The 9533-nt window shown below is 47.4% G+C and overlaps 1 pseudogene across 1 annotated transcript; it reads right to left on the bottom strand.

Annotated features, from left to right (window-relative positions):
- Positions 1-1601: 1601 nt before the first annotated feature.
- LOC123053433 (uncharacterized) lies at positions 1602-6415 on the bottom strand (annotated as a pseudogene). Its single transcript, XR_006425579.1, has 8 exons — positions 5929-6415; positions 4641-4873; positions 4283-4462; positions 3769-3984; positions 2685-2878; positions 2354-2597; positions 2087-2266; positions 1602-1988 (listed from the first exon to the last, which is right to left on the bottom strand). The product of XR_006425579.1 is annotated as an uncharacterized protein (transcript).
- Between the last annotated feature and the right edge of the window lie 3118 nt (positions 6416-9533).

The following is a 9533-nucleotide window of genomic DNA, read 5'->3' as shown; positions in this document are numbered from 1 at the left end:
CTCGCTCCGACTCCTCTCCCTCACACTTTCCGATCCCATCCACCATGATGAGCAGCTCCAGCAGCGACCGGCTCGAAGCTCGACTACGAGGAGGAGATGGCCCTCCGTATTGCGCTGGAGCGGTCCAAGGTGGAGACCGGCGACAGCTCCGGATCTGGAGCATCGCCTCACCTCCCGCGCCGGTGCAGTGCGGACGCCGGAGCTGGACCCTCCCGGCCCCCGCGCAGCGATGCCCGGTCAGCACAGTCCGCGCCGGCCCCGCGTCGTCTCCTTCCCCCGTTGGCCGCTCCTGCATGCAGCTAGCGCTGGGTGCTTGTGCCCGCGCCTCCGGCCCGCATGTGCACTCCGAAGTCGGAGGCGCGCGCCGCGTGCCGCGAGAGGCAGCGTACACGGGAGAGGGAGGCGGCGGAGCAGTCCGCGCGCCACCGCCCCAGGACGGAGCCGGACGCCGACGAGGACGCGCGTCTCCTCGCCTGGGTGTACCGCCGCTCCCTCACGACGGCGGAGACGGACGCTCGTCGCTCTGACAGAAAAATGCCAAGGCGCTCTGGCTAGCTATTGAGCAGTCTGAGCGCGAGGCGAAGGAGGCAGCGACGGAGAAGGCTCGGGTGGCAAGGATGATGCGGGAGAAGGACAGGGCGGTCCGTTGGTGAAGGGGCTCATCATCCTCTCCGACGGCGGCGACGGCTGCACCTCGTCGTCCAACGACCAAGACCCTCCGCCAGCCATGGACGCCTATAGATGCGTCGGCGACCGGAAGGCCAAAGGCCCAGCGAGGAAGTGGTGATTCCGGCCCCCTCCTCCTCAATGTTTATATTGTTTTTAGTTGTAGAAGTTTATGAACTTGTCCGTGGACGAACTATAATTTTTTGGATGTGGTGAAGTATGTTATGTCCGTTTGCAGCCGATCTTGTGTTCCTTTGCAGCTTAATTTTGTTGTCCGTCGTTTGATCATGAATGATAGATCAACATGTGCATGAGTAGTATGGATATAAGGTGCCGAATATGAGGTATGCGGATGCAGAATCAGTGCCCGCGGACATGCCCGGGCGCGTCCGAGGATTTGAGGGGCCGAATTTGCAAGTCCGGCTATAGGTGCTCTAATAGGTTAAGTGTAAGAGTCACTTAATCCTGTAACCAATCGGCTGTGATTGAACCTTTTTCCTATTTCACCAAGTTTTCAAATGATTTTTACGTGGAAAATGAAGCCGTAATTCGCCAAGTCAAAATACAACGGGTTTGACGGGAAAAGACACCCCGACACTTGAGGATTCGACTAGAATAGATCCGGTCGCTGTGTGAGATTAGTGGGTACATGACGTTAGACGTGCTGCAGCGAAAGCTGTCCATCCACCCCGAATTGGAGCACGCCAGAAAGCAACGTTCGACAGGTGTCGATGGGCAATGAAACAACGATTGACAGTCATTTTTACTGACCATCTAGAGGAAAACCTTGCGCCGTATGGAACTTCGGTTGCAGCACTTTCCGTTTCAAAATAGATGATCCAACTTTGTACTAGTCATTTATTTTGAAATGGAGGGAGTAGTACACTAATATAAGCCGTTTTTGCAGTTCAAATTAGGGAATACTTCCGAGCGGATGGCAACGGTGATCACAGTCTTCACTGACAACTTGAATCCGAAAAGAGGAATAACAGGATACAGCACGGATCACTTCTTTATTCATCCCCACTCTTTATGCAAGCTACTGCAGTTTACGTCACACAGCGAAGAAGGCATTCTCGGTGCCTATATTATTCCTCGACAATTTCCATCTCCGCGAGGTCAGCCGACGTGAACTCGCCCTCCGCCGAGAACAGCACGGTTTCAGCTCTGACGATCTTCTTCTGCGGAATCTGGCCGATCTTGCGCAGGTCGTCGTCGGTGAGCCCCCAGTCGAAGATCCCGAGGTTCTCCTTGAGCCTCTCCTTGCTGAAGCTCTTGACGATCGGGGTCGCCCCTTGCTCGTAAATCCACCTCAGTGCTACCTGAATGAGAAAAGAAAGATGAGTCAGTTGGTGTCATACGGACTGCATGTACTCCGAGCGGTTGCCAGGAGAAACGTGACGGGCGTGGTGTACACTACCTGTGCAACGGTCTTTCCTCTAGCCTTGGCGATCTCCGCGAGCACCTCGGAGTCCAGGACGGCGTTGCCGTCGCCGGACCAGTTCTGCCCTCCCAACGGCGAGTAGGCCGCGACGTGGATGCCCTTCTCGGCGCAGTACTCCCTCAGCTTCCTCTGCTGCCAGACCGGGTTCATCTCCACCTGCACACCACACGCAGCTAGCGCTGAGTCCCAGTGAATATTCAGACCAGTACTACTCGGTGATCTCGTAGTGTTGTGTTCGGCAACCTGGTTGACTGCAGGAGGGACGGTGGCAGCGGCGAGGAGCTTGTGGAGGTGGCTGGTGGTGAAGTTGCTGACGCCGATGGCCTTGGCGAGCCCGAGGCGGTGGCACTCCTCCATCGCGCGCCACACGCCCGCGAAGTCGAACGGGACGGCGTCCTCCCGCTTCACCGGGAAAACCGCCGGCCCGGGCTTCAGGCTTATCGGCCAGTGGATCAGGTACAGGTCCACGTACTCCATCTGCAGGTTCCTGAAGAAACAAACGCCGAGACGATCGATCAAGATCTACAGAACTCAACGGGCAAAAGTCTACTCTAGATCGACCGAGCTTAATTACTGGAGGCTCTCCCGGAGGGACGGGAGCACGAGGTGCGGGTGGCACTGCGTGCACCAGAGCTTGGACGTGACGAACACCTCCTCCCGGGACGCCAGGAGCCCGCGGCGCACCGCCTCCGCGAGGGCCTCGCCCAGGGGCCGCTCCGTCGCGTACATGGAGGCCGTGTCGAAGTGGCGGTAGCCCACCACCACGGCCTCCAGCACGGCCTTCACCGTGGTCTCCGGCACCACCGGTAACTTGGCGGTGCCCATGCCGATGGCCGGCATGGGCCTCGCGTCGCCGGACCGCAGCGCCACCTCCGGCACCGCCGTTGTCGAGGCCATGCGCCGTCTCTGCAGAGTGATTGAGCTTGTCTTGTCTTGTGGTTCAAGTACAGGACGAGCCACCGGCTTTTATACTGGCCGGAGTGACATAAGGACTTACGTAGCTGTTCGTCCGTTTTTCAAAGACAGAGAGGTGGATTTTGGTTCTTCCGGCGGGCATCAATTGTTTTTGGAATGAAACAGGATCCTTGTGCGGCGGAGGCAGTTGTGAAGTAACCACCACAATGCATGCACAATGCACGCACAAAAAAAAACTCAGAGGCCCACATGTCTGCCATACGTCCGTCTCGTAGCCAAGACCCGCCTCAGTTGTTGACTTGTTGTCGCGCTCGCCACAAGAAGTTTGGCTTACCTGTCGAACAAGCAAGAGCCTTCTAGTGTCCATCCGAGCTTGACAGAATTTCGTCGATTTTCTAGGTGCAATTTGTAATCTTTCATTTTTCCTGGAGAGAAGAGAAGATGCTGGCGCGAGACAAGGAGAGATCAGCCAACCGAAGTGGCTGTGGCCTGTGGCCAGGTCCATTTGTGATACTGTCAGTGACGGCTGAAGGCTACCCATCAGCACTGTAGGGAACCCGTCAGGATCATCACAATTGATGATGCCAAGCAGGACCTCATCCAGATAGGTTACAGGGCAGTAGCACCAGAAGCATCTCACCAAATCCTTGTAATTTGGAGTGCATAAATGGCGCATGCATCTTCACCAAATTACAGGTTTAAATGGCGCATGCATCTTCATAATTTGACATCTACGTTTCAACAACATCAACCTCCGAAAGATCGACGCTAGGGTCACCTTCAGGGCAGAGGATCGCCAGCACTGTGACCTTCTTGTACTGCGGTATCCGAGTAATCTTTAACCGGTCTTCGTCGGTCAGTTCCCAGTCAAAGATTTCGAGGTTCTCCTGAAGCCTCTCCTTTTTCATACTCTTGGCTACCATGCTCGCTCCTTGCTCGAAGATCCATCGCAGTGAGATCTGCAGGAAAATGGGAATCAATTGCACTGCTAATATTGAGGTGCAACATTTTTTACTGTAATCCCGTAAGGGAGTTCTGTACGCTGGACCATTGAGATGCAATTGACTAGATATTGCACGCATTTAGGTTGTTCACGAAATTTGACAAATATTTGTTCACATTCTGCATTTATTAGTTCATTTTCTAAACAGACATCATTTCCAATCATGGACGATGCTAGAACCTTGCATGAATTGGTGACAAGGCAGATTTTGGTACATACAAAACAGTTCCTAAGATTGAAGCGATGATTAATACCTGAGCTACTGACTTTCCTCTAGCTTCCGCAATCTCTTTCAGAATTTCAGACTGTAGCACTGCATTGATTTTGGATGTCCTGCTTTGGCCTCCCAGGGGAGAATAAGCAGTCACATGAATTCCTCTCTCTTTGCAGAATTCAATCAGTTTTTTCTGCTGCCAAGCTGGATTCAACTCAACCTGAAAGGTTATCCCATGCATCAAAGAACAATGATAACAATTTAGGATAATCCGGGGCAATTTTTTAAGAAAGGATTTTAAACTAAATTAGCTTCTACTTCTTCTTTGGTTTGTGAAATCATAGAATAAACAAGAGAAGGTTGCATCACCATTACTTGTACGATTGATCAACACAAACCTGATTCACTGCTGGGGGGATTTTTGCAATTTGAAGTAGCTCCTGCAATTTCTTCATTGTGAAATTGCTAACACCAATCATTTTAGCAAGGCCAAGGCGATGACATCCCTCCATTGCTTGCCATACGCCTTTCAAGTCCATCTGGACGATGTCTTCCCTTTTCATTGGGAAGTGAGGTTACGCTCATAGGCCAGTGGACCAAGTACAAATCAACATATTCCATTTGAAGGTTTCTAGACATGGCAAGACAAGCTTAGCACAGAAGTGACAGAATATAGCTACAAGGGAAACAAGCTTCTGTACCAGAACAGTAACAGTCTTCGATTCTTGAAGCGAATGTCAAGTATTGGGTTACAATTCTAGTCCATAGCTTCCAGTTAATAAAAAATTGGTCCCACATAAAAATATAGAGATTTAAAATCAATTTTGCACTTTTAGACATAGTTTTATCTCGGAGTTAATAGTGCCTAGCCTGAGCCTGTGCTTTGCTGTTGAAAAGATATGAGTAAATACTAAACTCCATAAGTTTTGATTGCGAACAAACTATATGAGTAAATACTATACTCCATGTGCTGTCTGTTAGTTAACCAAGTTTATTTTAAAATCTTGATTGGTACTCTTTTGTTGGTGCAATTATATACACTCAATTAAAATCACACGGTGAGAAGAAAATGTCAAGAAGTGTCAAATCTCATATATGACTGTTCGGTTTTATATAAAGTTATAGAGTAAGGAATGAAGTTACAATTTGAATATGTCTAACTAGATTCTGCACATTTCCATAGTATCAAAGATAAAATTTGCTTAACATTTGAAATAGTTATAAATCTCGCATAAGATATGTGATATCCGATAACATAAATTTAGAGCTGATTTCATTCCATGTTGTCAACTGTTGCTGGTTTTAAAATATAAAGTTAATTTGCCTTTTAAAATTTCAATTTTCAAATGGAAAGAGTTGTATGGTAAGTTTAATTATAATGCTGGATCGATATGCCGTGTGAGAGTTCATTATAAGTTGCTAGAAAATTGCTTTTGAATCTCAATCACGCCTCAAAGCTGCTGGATCAACAGCCAATTATCCTCATTTTTTCCTCACTCTGTATATAACTTACAAAGTAGAAATTGCAGTTAAGTTTTACTAAATTGCACAATGTCGATACTGAAACTGCATGCTGAATGGTGTCTAGCCGTAAGTAACTGAGATCTACAAAAAATATTCAAGCGAATAAGAATTTAATAAAACTGGAAAGTAAAGTCCAAGGAATGAACCCAAAGGCGGCTTAACTGCAAGCTTTCCTTGAGGGAAGGGAGCACGAGATCCGGGTGGCACTGCGTGCACCACACCTTGGTCGTCACGAACACCTCCTCGCGGGACGCTATGACCCCGCGCCGCGCCGCCTCTGCCACTGCCTCGCCGACGAGGTGCTCGGAGGGGTAAACTGAGGCTGTATCGAGGTGGCGGTAGCCGATCTCCAATGCGGCGAGCACGGCGTTCTTGACGTCCTCTGCCACGAACGGGAACGACGCCGTGCCGATCCCCAGGGCCGGCACCGGCCGGCCGCCGGAACCCGCCAGGAACTCCGGGATTTTGGAGGAGCGGCTGCTGCCGCTAGGCGACGCCATGGTACTACGAGTGACTCTCCGGGGTCTTGGCAGGATTCGGGCAGGGACGATAGTTGAACCCACGAATTTGGAACTTCTATAGAAAGGGCTCAAGGGTTGGATAGCGGCCATGGAAGCGGGGGCTGTTTTTTTCTCTCTGTTTTTCTCTTCTTCATTTTTTTTTCAAAGAAGTTGGGGCTGCATAAAGCTAGGGTGATGCTGATGCCCCTAGGTATGTGGGATCGGATATGAAGAGAAATATGTTCGAATGGTGCAGTGAAAAAGTGTGTTCTGGTGCATAAAGCTGCAAAAATTGAAGCGGAGAGCGGAGATGCATGGCATACATGTGTTGGGGAGAAAAAAATCAATGTAGATGCCTCATATTACATTTTCTCATGGGGCATGTGTATCCATATGCCACCGTAGTTCATACCCTAAGAGCCAACAGAAAGACCGAGTTGTAGCACCTCCGTGTGCGTTCCATGAAAAGCAATTAGGTTTTTGAATTTGCTGTCAAAGGGCTTTGTTTTCCATATTTTTTTATTTTTGTTAGGGTTTATGTTCTACTTAGAGAGGCGAGGCGGCGACGGCTCTATGAATATATGGAATATCCACGCCTAGCTCCCGTCATGATGGTGCTTCCAGCGCGGTCAGAGGGTGTGCGGAGGTTTGTCTCCGGCGGATCTTGCGGGATTCAGCCGTTGTTTGTCTTCAGTGGATCCGTAGGTCTTCGTTCGTTTGCGTTCATGTGTCTATAGGTTGGATCCTTTCGATCTAAGCTTTTTTTCATCGATGATGGTTGTTGCTCTGGTGCGCTGGTCATGAGGGCCTTAGCACGACGATTTTACGACTGTCTACTATAATAAGGTTTGCCCGACTCGGTAAGGGAGGGGTGATGACGACGTCGCTTCTTCGGCTAGCTCCAGTGCTTGTACTCGTCGCTATATGGTATATGGACCTGGATGTAATTTTTACTTCTGGTGTTCTTTGTACTACCTGACACTTGATAAATAGATCAGAAGTTTTTTCCATAAAAAAGAAGGAATACGGCCTGTTGGATTCCATGTATTATGTGAAAGCTGAAGGCGAGGGATTGCAGGGGATTGATCTTGTTGACAACAATGCTAAGGTGACCGACATGATTAGAAAATATGAAGGTACCAAGAAATTCGTACTAACTATGGTGAGGAATAAGGTGCGGTATGCAAATGTTGTGTCTTCATTGAAGAGCAAAAATTCAGAGAAATGCAGCGCTAATTTTGTTAGATTTGAAGGATGCTTTCCCCGGTTTTTTTTTTGTTGTAAATGAAGTAGGAGTGGTACGTAAAACATATGACGAGTTTTCTCTCAACAGAGTGTCCACTATGAGTCACTTTGGATGTATCACACAAGCCCTAAAGAGTCTAATTTTGTGTTTGTGGCTAGAAATGATAGTGAGAAGGTCATGCCTGAAAAAGAGTAGGATGAGCAGGACATTGCTTACTAGTTTCGGAGGAAAGTGTGCACTATCAGAACTAACACACACAAAGCTGATAAAAATCTTTGTCGGAAGAACAAGAGTAGGAAGAGGATGAAGAGTCATCTGATGATAGATTGAGTGATAGTTTCTACTATATACAAAGGTTTGACCCAATACATGCAGAGAATATGAGACTGAAAGAGGATGAAGAGTGGAAGAAAATATTTGCAGATATCAGGAGGAAGAGGAATGACCCAACACATTCAAAGGAGATGAGACAGGAAGATCATGATGAATTAACCAACACAATTGTAGAGATGAAGAGGAATGACTCATTTCTGCACATGGAGGGCGAAACAGATGTGGACGACATCTATGACACTTAGTCATATGGTCAAGAATTTTCTGTTGAAGAGCTTGTCAAGAAGAAAGCAAAGAGGCAGAGCCCAACAATGAGATCACACTCTCAGTTAGAAATGAAGTTTGTCAGACTAGTCTCCTTCTGATTATGAGGAGGAGCTAGGTTCTATTAAATATGAAGATGATGATGGAAATGAGCCCTTATCATTTGTATTGCCTAAAAGAAGAAAGGGCAGAGCAACGGTAATGAAAGAGAGGGTTTGGTATGATGAAGAAAAGGAAAATGCAGAGCAACAATTCATGTTGAAGCTCTGTTTCAGAGATGGCTATCAGTTCAGAGAGGCACTATCTAGAACGCACATTGTGCACAGTAGGAATTCCCATTATCATAGGAACTGCATACACATTGTAACAGTAGACTATAATGAGAACGATAAATTTGGTTGTCCTTGTTATATTGCTACCTCTTCAGCACTGCGTTGGTTTTCCCTTGAAGAGTAAAGGGTGATGCAGCAAAGTAGCGTAAGTATTTCCCTCAGTTTTTGAGAACCAAGGTATCAATCCAGTAGGAGGCCACGCTCAAGTCCCTTGTACCTACACAAACAAATAAGAACCTTGCAACCAACGCGATAAAGGGGTTGTCAATCCTTTCACGGCCACTTGCAAAAGTGAGATCTGATAGAGATGATAAGATAATATTTTGGGTATTTTTATGATAAAGATTAAAAGTAAAGATTGCAAAATAAACGGTGAAAGAAATAGCTTGTTGGCGGGAGATTAATATGATGGAGAATAGACCCGGGGGCCATAGGTTTCACTAGTGGCTTCTCTCAAGATAGCATAAGTATTACGGTGGGTGAACAAATTACTGTCGAGCAATTGATAGAATTGAGCATAGTTATGAGAATATCTAGGTATGATCATGTATATAGGCATCACGTCCGTGATAAGTAGACCGATTCCTGCCTTCATCTACTACTATTACTCCACACATCGACCGCTATCCAGCATGCATCTAGAGTATTAAGTTCATAAGAACAGAGTAACGCATTAGGCAAGATGACATGATGTAGAGGGATAAACTCAAGCAATATGGTATAAACCCCATCTTTTTATCCTCGATGGCAACAATACAATACGTGTTGTTTCCCCTACTGTCACTGGGATCGAGCACCGCAAGATTGAACCCAAAGCTAAGCACTTCTCCCATTGCAAGAAAGATCAATCTAGTAGGCCAAACCAAACTGATAATTCGAAGAGACTTGCAAAGATAACCAATCATACATAAAAGAATTCAGAGGAGATTCAAATATTGTTCATAGATAATCTTGATCATAAACCCACAATTCATCGGATCTCGACAAACACACCGCAAAAGAAGATTACATCGAATAGATCTCCAAGAGAATCAAGGAGAACTTTGTATTGAGATCCAAAGAGAGAGAAGTGTGGCACCCCGGCTCACAGAA

Source organism: Triticum aestivum, chromosome 2D, assembly GCF_018294505.1.
Source record: "Triticum aestivum cultivar Chinese Spring chromosome 2D, IWGSC CS RefSeq v2.1, whole genome shotgun sequence".
Classification (NCBI taxonomy): domain Eukaryota; kingdom Viridiplantae; phylum Streptophyta; class Magnoliopsida; order Poales; family Poaceae; genus Triticum; species Triticum aestivum.
This window is presented reverse-complemented; position numbering and strand designations above follow the sequence as displayed.